The sequence below is a fragment of the Acomys russatus genome, chromosome 9 (assembly GCF_903995435.1).
Source record: "Acomys russatus chromosome 9, mAcoRus1.1, whole genome shotgun sequence".
Classification (NCBI taxonomy): domain Eukaryota; kingdom Metazoa; phylum Chordata; class Mammalia; order Rodentia; family Muridae; genus Acomys; species Acomys russatus.
The window spans coordinates 38,134,156-38,149,458 of record NC_067145.1 but is presented as its reverse complement, the minus strand read 5'-3'; positions in this window follow the sequence as shown (position 1 = coordinate 38,149,458).

Sequence of the window (15,303 nt, the reverse complement as noted above, 5' to 3'; positions counted from 1 at the left end):
TCCCCCCAGCAGAAGTAAACCATCTGCGAAATCCACTTTTAGGGTCTGCCAACATTTAAAACGAAGAGAGTGTAAAAGTCAGGTCGTTTTAGAATGGGACGGCACATGAGAAGAAAAAGGGCTGCCTCTAGCTCAGAGTCGCTCTGCCCTAGCTCTTAAGGCTCTGGGTTCCATCTCAGCACAGCAAAGGGAAAAAACTGTTTTATGGACTGAAAATCTAGGAGGAACCTTCTAAATTCCTAGCAGTTAACTTCCTGGAAGTTTCAGAGACATAGGAAGTTAATGATGCTACCTTCGAAAAAAAGGACGTTTTTGTATACAAAAGTAAATAGTCCCATAATCTTATACTCTTACTTTGCTAGGTCAAAATTGCAGTTTAGAAGGAAGGAGGAAAGTTCACACTTATAATCCTAGCACTTAGGAAGCTCTTAGGTGGCTAATGCTGGAGAATTGGCAAGAGTTGGAGACTAGCCACTGGCTATGTAGTGAATTCCATACTAGCCTGGGTTACAAAGTAGACCCTGACTCAAAACATAAGACAAAATTTTTTTTTACAAATTAAAATATAAAAAGAGAAGGAAATAGATTGTGGGATATACTCTATAATCACACAATTTGCAAGGATAGAGGAGGGAGTATTGCAACGTTGAGGCCAACCTTTAATATATATATATACCCTGTCTCAAAAAAATAAATAAAATAAACACACAAACACACATATGAAGACCTTGTTTCAAAAAATAAGCACACACACACACACACAGGGAGAGAGAGAGAGAGAACTGGTGATGTAAGCAAGGTCAGCAGGGGTCTTAGGCGAAAACTGAACAGATAAGGGCAACTAGCAAACAGCAGGCCTTTCTGCAAGGACAGCTCACAGTCAACAGGAAGAGAGTTTCAGTATTTCCAGGTTCTTCTTGACTGTTAAAACTTTGGGGAGTTAGTTCAAGGACCCTGTGGACTGTGTATTCAAGTAATGACACACTCTTTTAACCCTGGAGAGTCAATCATTAATTAAAAGGAGCCTTTCAGCTCAGTCTCACTCAGCCACTTTGGAGTTCCCACCAGTAGACCCCACAGAGTCCAGAATTGCAAACATTTGGAAGTCTAGACAATGTGTCACAAGTCAGATGGTGGCAAGGAACTGGGTGCAGGAAGTTATAAGGCAGTCCAACAAGGTAAAGATGTCCACGAGATGGTCTCTTGGGAAGCAGTGACATTGAGATTGGCTCCTATGGCATATAGGATGTGGAGGAAGACCGCTTCAAACATAGACCTCAACAATTTAGAGATGCATTGAATTCACTGTGGAGAAAGACGGGGGTGGGTAGGCAGGTGGAACTGCAGGCAGTTCTCTGTGGCTGGCACATAAAATATGGAGCAAGGAATGAACCCAAATCTACTGAGGACTAACTCTATTTACCTTTGATGCAGATAAATATTTCATTAATTGACGAAAATGTAAAGAAATGTGTAGGTGCACACCAGGTTGTAGCACACACTCCCTGTGCTCCTAGGTTGTTTCTGTTAGTGTCCCTTTTCATACTGGAAGGCGTGGCAAGAGCCAGGCTAGGAGACACTGCTCTCCTGTGCAGGCTAGTGACATAACCCCCAGTGACTAGGTAGGATTTCCTTTGGATAGAGAGGCAGAACAAACTCTGGAGGGCATTCAAGAGAGACGTGCAAAGAGAATTGCAATTCCTATATGTCAGAACCTGGTCTCAAAAAATAAACACACACACACACACGCACACGCACACGCACACACACACACGCACGCACACACGCACGCCTCACGCACGCACACACGCACGCCTCACGCACGCGCATGCGCGGGGAGAGAGAGAGAGAGAGAGAGAGAGAGAGAGAGAGAGAGAGAGAGAGAGAGAGAGAGAGAGAGAGAGAGAGAGAGAGAGAGAGAGAGAGAGAGAGAGAGAGAGAACAGGCGGTAGGGCAAGCTCTGGAGGTCATTTCAGGAGGGATGTGCAAATGCAGACATGAGGGGGCAGCTGGAGTCCATCTCCCTGTGGAGAAACAGCAAGCGAGGAAGATGTGCCAATAAGCCCAGCGGGTTTCCAATAGGTGTTTGCGCGCTAGAAGACAACTCCAGATGTCCGTTTTTGCCTTCTATCACGTTTGAGGTGTGGTCTCTTGTTGCTCACTGCTGGCTGGTCTTTGAGCTTCTGGGAAGTCTCCATCTCCTGTGGGAATTGGGGAGGCCAAAGGAGGAGGATTTCTAGTTCTTTACTGGGGTAATATTCTTGTTACCACACCCAGCTTTTCTGTGATTCTAGGCATTAAACTTAGCTTCTTCTTCTTGTGTGGCAAGCACTTTTCCTATAGAACTATCTTTACTAAACACTTTTTTTTTTTAATCTTAATGTTAACTCAGGAGTCTTGTTGTTGAAAAAGGGTCTCATGTAGCCCAGGCTGGCCCTGAACTTCCTATGACGTCAAGGTTATCCTTGAATTCATGATCCTCCTAACTCCAGTTCCTGAGTTCAGAGATTCATCATGACTCCACAGGCCTGGAAAACTCAAAAGCTCAAGTATGACTGGAGGCAAGAACCACTGCAGCCTGTTTTAAACAACATTTATTTTATCTTTTGATTTCTGTGACATGGGGTTTAAACCCAGGGTCTTGTTCATGCTGAACAAGTGCACTTCCACTGAGTGACATCCCCAGTCCATAAAACTCTCTAATTTACAGTTCGTTCACTGACAAGTCAAAGGACCACTCCTCCTAAGCACTTGTATTTATCAAATTAACATCCGCCTTTTAGTATTACACATTTTTATTGCTATTAGTATCTATGTTTGGGAGTTTTTATTTATGTATTGGTTCAAATATAATTCAGAATAAGAACTTGAGCTGCATTCCTTTTTTTAAAGATTTATTTATTTTATTTTATTTATGAGTGCTCTATCTGCATGTACACCTGCATGCCAGAAGAGGGCATCAGATCACATTGTAGATAGTTGTGAGCCACCATGTGGTTGCTGAGAATTGAACTCAGGACCTCTGGAAGAGCCAACAGTGCTCTTAATTGCTGAGCCATCTCTCCCGCATGAGATTCATTCCTTTGACAATGATTTCTACTCTTGTTTTTCTTCCTATGGTCAAACTACTTAAGTGGGTGAAAATTGGTTTTAAGAGATACAAGCTTGTACTTTAATGGGCTTTTTCAACTCAGCGAATGAGAGTGTTTGAATCAGTGAGGAAAATCAAAATTGAGTTAGGGATAGTATGTCAAGTATGAGCCCATATCAATAGTCAAGAGAATAGGCAACAATTTTAATTCAATTTAAGATGTCTAAGGACAACCATTTCTCTATAGAGTTTTGTTTTGTGCTGTGCACGTGACTCCCATAACTACTTTTGTCCATTCAGCGTCTTCACTCACATCCAAACAGCTATGGCTGTGTGGCGGTGGGGCCCCTGCTTCCCACACTCAAACAGCAACGACTGTGTAGTGTAGTGATGGGATCCACGGCTTCCTCTGAATGTATCATTTTCAGCCTGCCAACAATTCACTATGGCTTCCTAATAGTTGCTTTTACTAAAAAATATTTTCTCTTTCTTTCTTTCTTTCTTTCTTTCTTTCTTTCTTTCTTTCTTTCTTTCTTTTTCTTTCTTTCTTTCTTTCCCAGACTGTGGTGGTGCACTTATGCCTTTATCCCAGCACTCAAGAGGCAAACACAGATGGATCTCTGAATTCAAGCCCCGTCTGGTCTAAAATTTTAACTTCAGGACAGCCAGGGCTACACAGGGAAACCCTATCTCAAAAACAAAACAAAACAAAAAGCAACAGCAAAAACAACATCCTTTTCTTTCAGTAAAAATGAGGAACGCTTTCTTGAGGATACTAAGGTCAAAAATAAGAGGGTAGTTCAGATGCAGAGACTGGCTATGAGGTTAGGCAGGGTTTAGTTGTCTGTTTGCTTTTGGTTTTTCATTTTTCTTTCATTATGGAAAAAGAGCTAACGGGACAGCTGTCTGCAGAGGGCTGGTGGCAGAGTCTGGGCGGTAATAGGATCAGATCTGGGTAGAGAAGTCTGGACTTAAACTCAATTTACATCCCAATGTGTTCTTATGAGATCAAGAAATGCTTGGGGGTCTTATACAAAATAAGGAGTTGTTACTGAGTTGAGTTTTTTTTTTTCTTTAAGTAAATAAGCAAATACGGCAGATTACTAAATTTGTGGTACAATAAAATCTTCCCTAAAGATCACTGGGAACCTGTCAATGGCCATTATTCAATCAAATGGTATTGACTATATTCTGTTTCATCCTTGGTCTCTGCAAAAGCCTTTGTTCTACTGGCTTGTATAATGTCATATAACCTTCCACCCACCAATGAAGATAATGACCTTTCAAAATAGTATCCAGTGGCTTGCTAATTTGACCTACCTGATGTCACATAATGAACAAGCAATTTTTGTTTTGCCTTTAAGTGCCTTATCAATCCCTTACAGTAGAAGAATCCCTTTGACCCACTTCCAAACCAATGGAGAATTGACCCATCTGGTGCTTCAGTGGGTAACACTCTTATTATATTTTTAAGATTAAAGTAATTTCATGTCTAAGCCCTTGAAATCTGAGAGCTTTGCTGTTTTCACAAGATAGACAAACATTTAGCTCCTTGTTGGCGTCAGATGAAACTTCACATTGTTTCCTTCCGCCCACTCCCTTACTCTTTCCACTTGGCTTTGGTGGCCCAGGGATGACGCCTTCCAATACCGAATCATGCGAACTGAAATCTTACTGAGATGAGAAACTGAGGCCTTTTTGCAGTGGGACTTTGCAGATCTATTTGTCATCACTTTTTTTCCCTGTAGCTGCTATTTATGTTTTTCACTATAATATTTTTGAGATTACTGTTTTAAAGTGACAGGCAAAAATGCATGCATTCCTGGTATGCAGCAAAACAGTCTAAAGTATATATATTCTGGATTGGCTAATTCTAGCTAATTAACAACTGCGTCTCCTCACATAGTTATCCTTTTGTGATGACTTATTTCTCCTCTCTGCACTTTTGATGACTGTGATGTATTATCATTGACTGCAGCTGTCACACTGTACAGCCTGTCTCTTCAACTTATTTAATCTGTTTTTTGGTTTTTTGAGACATGGTCTCTCTGTGCTAGCCTTGGCTGTCCTGGAGTCACTTTGTAGACTAGGCTGGCCTCGAACTCACAGCGATCTGCCTGCCTCTGCCTCCCGAGTGCTGGGTGCTAGAATTAAAGGCATGTGCCACCATGCCTGGCTCCTATCTTTTTTTTAATCATTTGATCAAGACCTCCCAGGTTCCTTTCTTCCTAACCATTCCAACATGTGGAAAACATGGTTCTACTTTTAATTTTCTTTAAAAAGTTTTCTTCATTGCATTATATTTACTTTTATGGGTGTGTGTGGAGGTCAGAGGACAACTGATGAGAAATGATTCTCTCCTTCTACCTTTATGTCCCTGGGAATTTAACTCAGGCCAGCAGACATGGAGTCAAGTGCTACTACCCATTGAAGCATCTTGCCAACCCCTCCACTCTGTATCTTACCAAATTAATGTTTTCGTGTTCTTTATATGAATCAATTAGTGTTGTCTTTTTACACCTACTCTGTGTGTGTGTGTGTGTGTGTGTGTGTGTGTGTGTGTGTGTGTGAAGGAAGGTGCCCAGACAGAGAGGCCAGAAGAATCAGAGCCCCCTGGAGCTGGTGTTACAGGTGGCTATGAGGCACCAGATATGGGTATTGGGACTCAAACTCAGATCCTCTTCTCTTCTAGAGTAGTGCATGCTCCTGACTGCTGAGTTGTCTTTCCAGCCCAATAATACCTTTCTAAAATTTATTTTTGGTCAGGGTCTTACTATGTCACCCTGGCAGGTAGACCAAGCTTGACTTGACTCCACAGAGACCTCCACAGAGAAGCCTGTCTTTGCTTCCCATATGCAGGAATTAACAGTATGCTCCATCGCACCCAGCCTGCAGTAGTACTTTCTTAACACTTTGGGGAACTTCCATGTTACTTTCTACAAAAGCCATGTTTATTTGCCTTCCCACTGACAGCGCACAAGAAATCTTGCTTTATCCATGTTAACCAACACATGATGCCCTTTATTCTTTTAGTAATAGCCACCTAAAAGAAATGAACAGACTACGATTTTTATTTGATTTCCTTGAGGTGATGTGGAGCTGAGCCATTCATTCTTCTGGTCATTTGTTTTTCTTTTTTAGTTGGACCATCATGGCATTGCCTGGCTGCTACTGGACTCCTGACTGCAAAGGATCTTCTTGCGTCAGCCTCCTGGGTAGCTGGAGTGACAGGTGCAGAGCAGCAGGCTCAACTGGAGGGCTTCCTCCCCAGAGCCAAACCATTTTTACACAATAATCACTGAGAAGCTAATCAACGATAAAATATCATTTTGCTTTATCATCTACAAAGTATCAAAACGCACATTAACTCTGATGTGCTTGGCTAATGATATACTAAACATTCATCTTTTAAATGATGTCTTTGAAGTGGAAGCTAAAAAATGTAGAAATATTCCACTGTGAACAGGAGAGTGGGAAGGGGTGTTTGGAGGAAGTTACAGCTGAGCACACTCTTTGGTTAGGTGATCAAATAGGATTGAGAATATTATTATTGACTTTGAAAAATGCATTACAAATTCTTGCCTTAGTTTCAGTGATGAGAGCTTATTTGCTATAATCCCACAGCCCCGTTAGCCTCTGCCCACAGAATTAATCTTTCTGAGATGCATCATTTGACTACATGGTCCTTTCGCCTGGCTTCCTGGTGCAGGAGCAATGCTTAGAAGTTGCCTATTAATTGTATCTTTATAATAAGCCTGTTATAGCCAGTCAGCAAATGGCTCTAAATTAGCTAATATTTGGTAGGTCTTTGTCCAGAAGTCAGCCTCCAAGGAACCAGAAATGAGAAAACTCAGATCTGTTCCTCATCGTTCTGTCTTCAAGATCCCTGCTGTGCTTCATGTTTTACTTGCCCTTCCCTGGTCACGGGCCACTTCCCTGGAGCTCATTAGAAGATGTTTTTGACGTCTGTAGCTACTGTAGACTATCACAGCGTTTTGGTCTCCCAGCTCCAAATTTTGAAGGTTTTTCTGACACTGAAGTGATACAGGTTGCTGTTCTGCTAATGGAGAAACCACGCTAAAATATTCATTTTTATAGTCTGTGCAGCTAGGATAAGAGACCCTGCGGATGTGAGACATGGTTGCAGCCCCTACATAAGGCTGTTAGCCAGAGAGTATGCGTAAGAAGTGGGGTAGCTCTGCACCACAAAGCAGGTTGTCTGCACATAAAACTAATTACCCTGTAAAGAAAGAAAAGTATCAATGACTGAATTCCACTCACTCCACATTGCGATTATGCATATGCAAGGTGTTTTGTTTATTTGTTTTTCTTTTGGCTTTTGCTTTTTCAGAACTGGGTTCCTCTGTGTAGCCCTGGCTGTCGTGGACTCATCCTGTAGAGCAGGCTGCCTTGAACTCAAAGTGATCCACCTGCTTCTGCCTCCTGAGTGCTGGCATAAAGACCTGGCATGGGCCACCACCACCAGGCTTGGTACATACCGCTTTATTATGTCAGTGTTTGCCACTGCTTAAGATGAATAATGTAAGCAGATCATGATGCAGAACTTTCCAGAATCCAGGGCCATCTTGCCTTGTGGACTCTCTGTACCAAGAACAGTCTCCAGTGCCCTATCTTTTTAGTTGAGCACGGTAACTAAAAGCACTTTTCATCTATTTCCTGAGACAGAACAGCATTTTGAATGAATAACTGCCCTGGCTTTCCCACAGGTGTAGTATGTGTTTATAGGATGTGGGGCGGGGGTGGTGAGGTACCTGTGGTGAGCAGGTGCTGCTATCTGCCAGCCTACTTGTAACACAGGAGCAAAATGAGCCAACTTTATAGTCGCTCATCTCCTCAGAGTTCCATTCTATGTGTCGTACCCTGTACCACTTAGCCAGATCTCCTAAACTCTCAAGAGCGTAAGAGAATTCTCCACAGATGTCCACGCAGTTACCTAACTTCCTCTCCCATCTGGCTCCTCAAAAGATTATAAAGCCCTTCATGACAAGCAAACACTTTTGTCCCGCTGGGACTCAGCTCATTGGGAGAGCACTTGCCTTACACAAACAAAGGCCCAGAGTTCAATGCTTGCAGCTTCTTCCTGCCCCTCCCCCCCCCCACAAGCGTGTGCCCGCCTTCTCAGATATTTCTACAGTTCTCCCCATCCCTGTTGATGCTTTCACACTGTAGTCCTGCATACATTTAATTTTGAGTAAATTCTTCTTGGTGACTCAGTTTTGAACAGAATGGATACAACTTCGTCAATGAAAAAGTCAAAAGTAGGAAACACGAGAGAGGTATGAAGCTGTACACATTCCACAACAACACGAGAGTGTGTATGGAGGGTGCAAAACAAATGCCCTTCTCCACGCCTCAGAATCCTCTCCCATTCAACAAAGAGGCTAGCAGTGGTAGGCAGCCTCCCTGCCCTGTGACTCCCCACAGTGCAGATTCCGATACTAGCGGGTGTTTACATCACCTTTAAAACCCTATAGAAATAGCAAACGATAGATAGTCTTAGAAACGGAAGTCTTTGCTCAAAGTGATGTCTAATCCTCGGAATGCCTTTATGATGGTTTGGGACTTCCCAGGTGGCTTCAGGGTCTCCCCCTCCCTTGAGCTGAAGATGTAAAGTGTGCACAATGCCACTGCCAAGCCAGCCTCCAGCTGGGACAAGGAGATGGTCTCTCTAACGGGCGTGAGTTTTACCAGGGACGCTTTGCTTCCACAGCTGGTAGTAGTCCAAGAATCTGGCAAAACAAATTGGTCAGCTAACTTACCATAATTCCAGAAGCTCAGCTCCTCACTGGCAGGTGTAATTCATGCCTCTAGACTGTAGACTCTTGAGGGATCTTCCACCAGTAGCAGGAGGCCTTTGGAAACACACTTCTTAGTCTATGGCTTTTTTAAAAAAAAGTTGTCTCATGTTCTATTCACTGTCAGAAGCATTACACAATAAAATCACCATTAATTAAGGCATACTTGCATGGACATGCCCTGTGTATGTATGTATGTGTGTGTGTGTGTGTGTGTGTATATATATATATATATATATATATATATATATTTTTTTTTTTTTTTTTTTTTTTTTCTGTTTGAGACATGGTCTCATGTAGCCCAGGCTGGCCTGAACTCAATATGCAGCCAAAGATGACCCTGGACTTCTCTTCCTCCTGCCTTCACATCCAAGTGGGATTTCAGGGTTTTGTTGCTGTATGTAGATGTTGGAGATCAAAGCTCCCAGCATTCTAAGCCAGTACTTTACCATGAATTCCCTCCGAAGCCTCCAGTCATTAAAACTACTGAGGAGAGTCATGCCCTGGAGTTGCCTATAATCCACCTGCCTCATCTTAAGGGGCTGCCCAATTTTATTGTATTTTAAAATTCCTAGCTATTACTTGATTTATGGGATATAAATTTATTTATTTATGGGATGATCAAACCCAGGGCTTTCACAGCCTAGGATGATTTGCTGCTATCTTTGTGTGTGCAAGGTACCTTTGAGCTATGCCGCTAGCCCCAGACCACCTAAATTTAAGGTGGGTTTGAAGAAAGGGTGGGAACGCGCACCTTGTATTCTTTTTTCTTAACCATAGGTTAGATATCTGTAGTTTTCTGGAACTAATCCTTTCAGTGTAAACAGCACAGGGGAAAAGGGCTGTGCTTTGGGATATAATACTAGAGGTCTTGTGTAAAAGGAACAACCGAAGTATTTTCAGGTCTTGAATCCTTCCATCACCCAGTCAGAGTCCAGCCCCAGACAGCTCATAGAGAAGGATATAAAGGTTTTTATTGTGTTAAAAGGGTGAGGAGCACCCATCCAGAGAACTGACCCAAGGAGTCTGTATGTGTGCATCTCAGCACCTCCCCCTTCCTCGCCCCCCGCCCCCGCGCCAGCCCCTGCCCTTCTGTTTGTATGCAAGTCTTGTGCTTCGTGTGTGTGTGTGTGTGTGTGTGTGTGTGTGTGTGTGTGTGTGTGTGTGTGTGTAGAGAGAGAGAGAGAGGAGAGAGAGAGAGAGAGAGAGAGAGAGAGAGAGAGAGAGAGAGAGAGAGAGAGAAGGGAGAGAACTGGTTTCTGGCTTATTGGAATGCAAAAAAGAACTCGTATATATTAATTATAAAATAAATGCTTACATGGGGTCCCTTTTCATCGAAAAGGCAAAAAAGTAGTCTCCGTATGTTTCCCCAGTCACCACCCGATCTATAGACAAATACATCCCATGTCCAAGAAGACAAGGGGCCAGAGAGCTAGAAGACAGATGCTCAGCCTCCAGCCATGAGTGAGGAAATGAAGGACTGAGACGTGGCGAGCTCCCTGGGGGAATGCGCACGCTGGAGAGCACCAATTATCATAATTGAAGGTAATGGTGCCTAGGCGCCAAGGAGCGCCGCTGTTTCACTTCACTCAGCCCGATCCAGACGCTGGGCTTGGCTCCTCCCCCGCCAAGCACTCTCCCTCCGGGGCTTTCCGGGGCCGGTCCTGCCTGAGCTGTGACGCCCAGACTCAGTCGCTCTCAAGTTCAGGTGCACAGGGCCCGCCCAGCTGCCACCATCTGCCCCTCTGTCCCTAAATGAGAGCTATCCAGGTGAAACTGACACAGAAGCTTTGGTCAGGACAGATGTTTCCCAACTCACTCAAGGGTTTGAGCCAACCCTATAGCCAAATCTATAGAAACAAGAGAATAAGCATTTTGGTCCCAAATAGTACCCACCCGTACCCCTTCCCCTCCTTAGTCTGAAAGACCTAAGGACTTTGACTAGTAGACTGTGGTTCAGCTTTACTATGCCCCAGCTCCACCAGCTTCCCTCATCAGTGTGGAGGGGGCGGAGGGGGAGGGATGGAGCGGGAGGGAGGAGGGGGAGGGAAAGGGACCTCAAACACTAGGCATCACACAGGCTAGGCTAGCACTGTACCTCTAACCCTAAGGGATTTTTTTAGAAGTTTCAAAAACAGCTCTGAAGCTCAGGGTGAGTGAGCTGGGCAGGGATGGGCTCTAATGGACCTTAGACCTGGAGTTACAGACGGTTGTGACCCACCATGTGGTTTCTGAGAGTGAAACCTGGTCCTAGGGAAGAACAGCCAGTGCTCTTAACGAACTGGGAGCCATCTCCCGAGCCTGTCCTTTGCTTTCTGCCTGCTCTATGGAGTTAACAGAAAGACTCTGTCTGGAGGGAAAGAAGGAGAGGAAGGGGGGAGGGAGGGAAGGAGGGAGGAAGAAAGTCTTTTTAAAATGCCAATTGGCTTCCTTGCACCTTTCAGGAATTTCTTTCTTTAAAATGCAGCTGCCAGGGAGGTGGTTTGGGACCTGAGAGGAAGCTTAGGGGTTAACTGTTTGCCTCATAAGCAATGAGAGAATGAGACCTGCAGTTTGGACCCCCAGAACACATGTAAACGCCTGAAATGTGGGAGTCCACTTGTAATCTCAGCACTCAGCTTGAGTAATTAGACTAGCTGTATTTATGAGCTTTGGGTTCAGTTGAGAGACTCTGCCTCAATAAAGTGGAGAGTACTCCAGGCAGATTCTTTTTTTAAAAATATATTTTATTAATTTATTCATATTACATCTCAATTGTTATCTCATCCCTTGTATCCTCCCATTCCTCCCTCCCTCCCATTTTCCCCTTACTCCCCTCCCCTATGACTGTGACTGAGGGGGACTTCCTCCCCCTGTATATGCTCATAGGGTGTCAAGTCTCTTCTTGGTAGCCTGCTATCCTTCCTCTGAGTGCCACCAGGCCTCCCTATTCAGGGGACCTGGTCAAATATGGGGCACCAGAGTTCGTGTGAAAGTCAGACCCCACTCTCCACTCACCTGTGGAGAATGTCCTGTCCATTGGCTAGATCTGGGTAGGGGTTCAAAGTTTACTGCACGTATTGTCCTTGGCTGGTGCCATAGTTTGAGCAGGACCCCTGGGCCCAGATCCACTTGTAATAATGTTCTTCTTGTAGGTTTCTAGAACCCTTTGGATCCATTTCCAGGCAGATTCTTGACATCACTCTCAGGTCAACACATGAATTAGCACACATTACATGTATACAGAGCATGTAAACACACACAAACACATACACACATACACATGAAAAAAAAAAAGAGTCTAGTCCAAAATTATGACTATTCTGCTGGAAATGGCACCGAACAGGCTATTTAGGGTGTGGATTTGATGCTGAGGTTGTCCTTTACAGTGGTCTTTGATGAGCAGGAGACGCAGCTCAGGGATCAAGACTGTATCAGCCTAAGACACCACGGACCTCCCGACCAAGGAGAAGAATGAACTCTTGAACCTTTTTCTGAGTTGCACACACGGTGATACGCACCCACCCATGAATACATACGACATAAACTAAAAAAAAAAAAATTGTAATGTAAGCATCTTTAGGAGATCTTTGAGGAAATAAAGTAATCAAGTTGGCAAAGGCATTTACTAGGACATCTAAACACCGTGTAAGAAGGGAAGGCAGTCAGGTAAAGGAAGGAGTCATCTGTGTGCTGTAGGGGGTACACAGGCCATGGCTACCAGGTGAGAGGAGTTAGATCAGCTGAAAATGTCACTGTGTAACACAATGCTATGTACAACAAATATATACAATAAGGGCAAAAGAAAGACTTTTCCAGAAATTAATGTTGTCTGACTACAGGACAGGTAGCCTGGGACTCCCAAGTGCCCAACAAGTCCAGCAAAGGACACATGGAGCAAATGTAACTTTACAAAACTCTTTCAACACCATGGTATTATGATTACAGCTGTAACATCTAATAGTCATTTCTTTTAATATTATAGATGACAGTGCTGTGTCATTTTCTGGGACAACAAACTATGCTGTGCGGTAAATTCTTTGGGTGGAAGGGCCAAGTGTTATTCTCCTGTGCTCCTCAAGATCAGGCATGGCAGCTGTGTTGGAGGACAGGGCAGTTTTCCACTCAGAAAAGACCGTGCCACCCATGTGGCTGGGGCTGTTACGGGACACCCCAGTTTGTCTAAGCCACAAAGAAAGTATGCAAGGCCGGCCTGTGGCCGCACCCTTACTAACATAAGTAGATTCACTGCTGTAATTACAGGCAGGACTAAAGAGCGCAGATGCATTGCCTAAAGACAGCCGAGATCCCACGATCTTAAGTAAACTTGGAGCTGCTCTGGAAACTAATGTGGAGTCTCCCAAACCTAAATTGCCTGTGGCCCTGAGACATGTGCCCACGTGTGCACCCCAGTCCCCACTCCCATGCTGTCCGTTGTCTAAAAGAGTCTTTTTCACACTCATTCTTTTTGGGAATAAAGACAAATTTTGCTTGGTGGGTTCCGATAGACCCCACCTCCTAAGACATTTCATAGCATGAAATTCCAGACAAAACCAGCAGATTAAGGGAGACAATCCAATGGGTCTATTTTAATTTATTTTCTTTTAGTGTTTGGAATGGAACCCAGGGCCAGGCATGTGGATAGAAGTTTTACTACTGAGCCCTGGCCCCAGGCTGCTCGCTCTCAAGCATGGCTGCAGTCCATTTTATTAGGTCTTGCTAAGTCCCTATTCTTTGATAAGCGTTGTTGAGAGGCCCCCTAGACCCGAACCCTTCAGAGGCAGGAACAGAATAACTGTAACAGACAGTCTAGCAGCCTTTCTCTCCTGAGAATGCTGTCTGCCACTGTCCCCTCTACCCCCTTGAAAGTCCTGCAAGCCACTCAGCCTTGGAACAAAACCCGGCAGCTCTGGTAACAGGGGGTTTTTGTGTCGAGTCATCCGATCCTCTTTTATTCCATCTTTTTGAGTTCTTACTAGTCCATAATTCAGACTGGGTATGTGAGCCTGTACTTCCAGCACTTGGGAGGCAGAAGCAGGGGGCACACAGGTTTGAGATCAGACTGGACTTGGCATAGAGAGACCCAGCCTCACAAAAGCCAAAGCAGAAGGAAGGAGGCATCTTCTAATTTATTTTAAACAAAGTGTTTAATTTCTGAAGAATGGTCATACTCCAATCTCTATACAAGGCTGGGAACTCCGAAGCCCTAACAACCCATCACGATTTGGGTGTGCTGTGGAACATCTGTGGTCCCAGGTTTCCTCTGGAAGCTGAGGCAGGAGGATTGCTGGAGTCTCAGTTGAAAGCTGGCCTGGGCCTAGAGAGCAAACCTCCTGAGCTTTGCCAGCGTAACCGTTCTTTCTTACGTCAACACAGAAACGTTGGTATCTGTTACCACTTTAGTTTCCAAAGAATAAAATGATTGAGGGGCATCTCTCTCACGGCTGGCATCCTCCCAGCCAGATGTCCTGTTGTAGGTCAACATCACCCTCTGGTGGAAAACCAGAGCCACTGCTGTTGCTCCTTCATTCACTCCGCCAGCAGCTTTTAGAGCTGGAGCTGGAGAAAAGCGAACAAGATTCTGTGTATGTATTTGGTGGAGAAAACATTCTCCTTCTGTATGCTATGAATGACAAAGTGACCACTGTTGTAAATAAAATCCATTTTCAAATGGCTGACAGTAAGAATACAATAGAGGACCCAGGAACAGGCCCAACTTAGCCCTAGCCACCAAACTTTCCACAGTGGTGGCGAACTATACATTGGAAAGAAGAAAGCCTCTTCAACAAATGCTGCAGGGGAAACTGGATCTCGGACCTGTAGAAGAATGAAACTAGACCCCTGACACTTTGTAATTAGACTATGCAAAGAAATGCAAAACTGAAACACCAAAAAAAAAAAAAAAAAAAAAAAAATGAGTTTTCTAACCAGCCAGTGAACCGATGAATTGAGCAGACAGTTCTTAAAAAATAGAAATACAAATAGCCAAATATATGGTTGAAAAGATGTCCAACCTTCTGAGCCCTCAAGGAAAAGCCAATTGCAGCTGTACTACTGTTGGGTGCCAATTATAGCTGGACTTGTTTGGACTACCAGCTCCTAATAATGACACAGAGACTTTTTATATTTACTATTAAAGGCTGGCCTTAGCTTAGGCCTGTTCCCCAACTAGCTCATAACTTAAACTGTCCCATTTAATACTAATCTTCCCTCTGCTACATGGCTTGTTACTTTTCCTCAGTTTCTTACTCCCTCACCCTGTTTCTTCCTCTGAACCTGGCTGGCAAATCTCCTACCTCAGATTCTTTCCCAGACTTCCCATCTCTGTCTGGAAGTCGAACTTTTCTTTCCTGCCTTTGCTATTGGCCGTTTATCTCTCTATTGAACCAATCAGAAGGTGTTGGAGGGCATATTCAC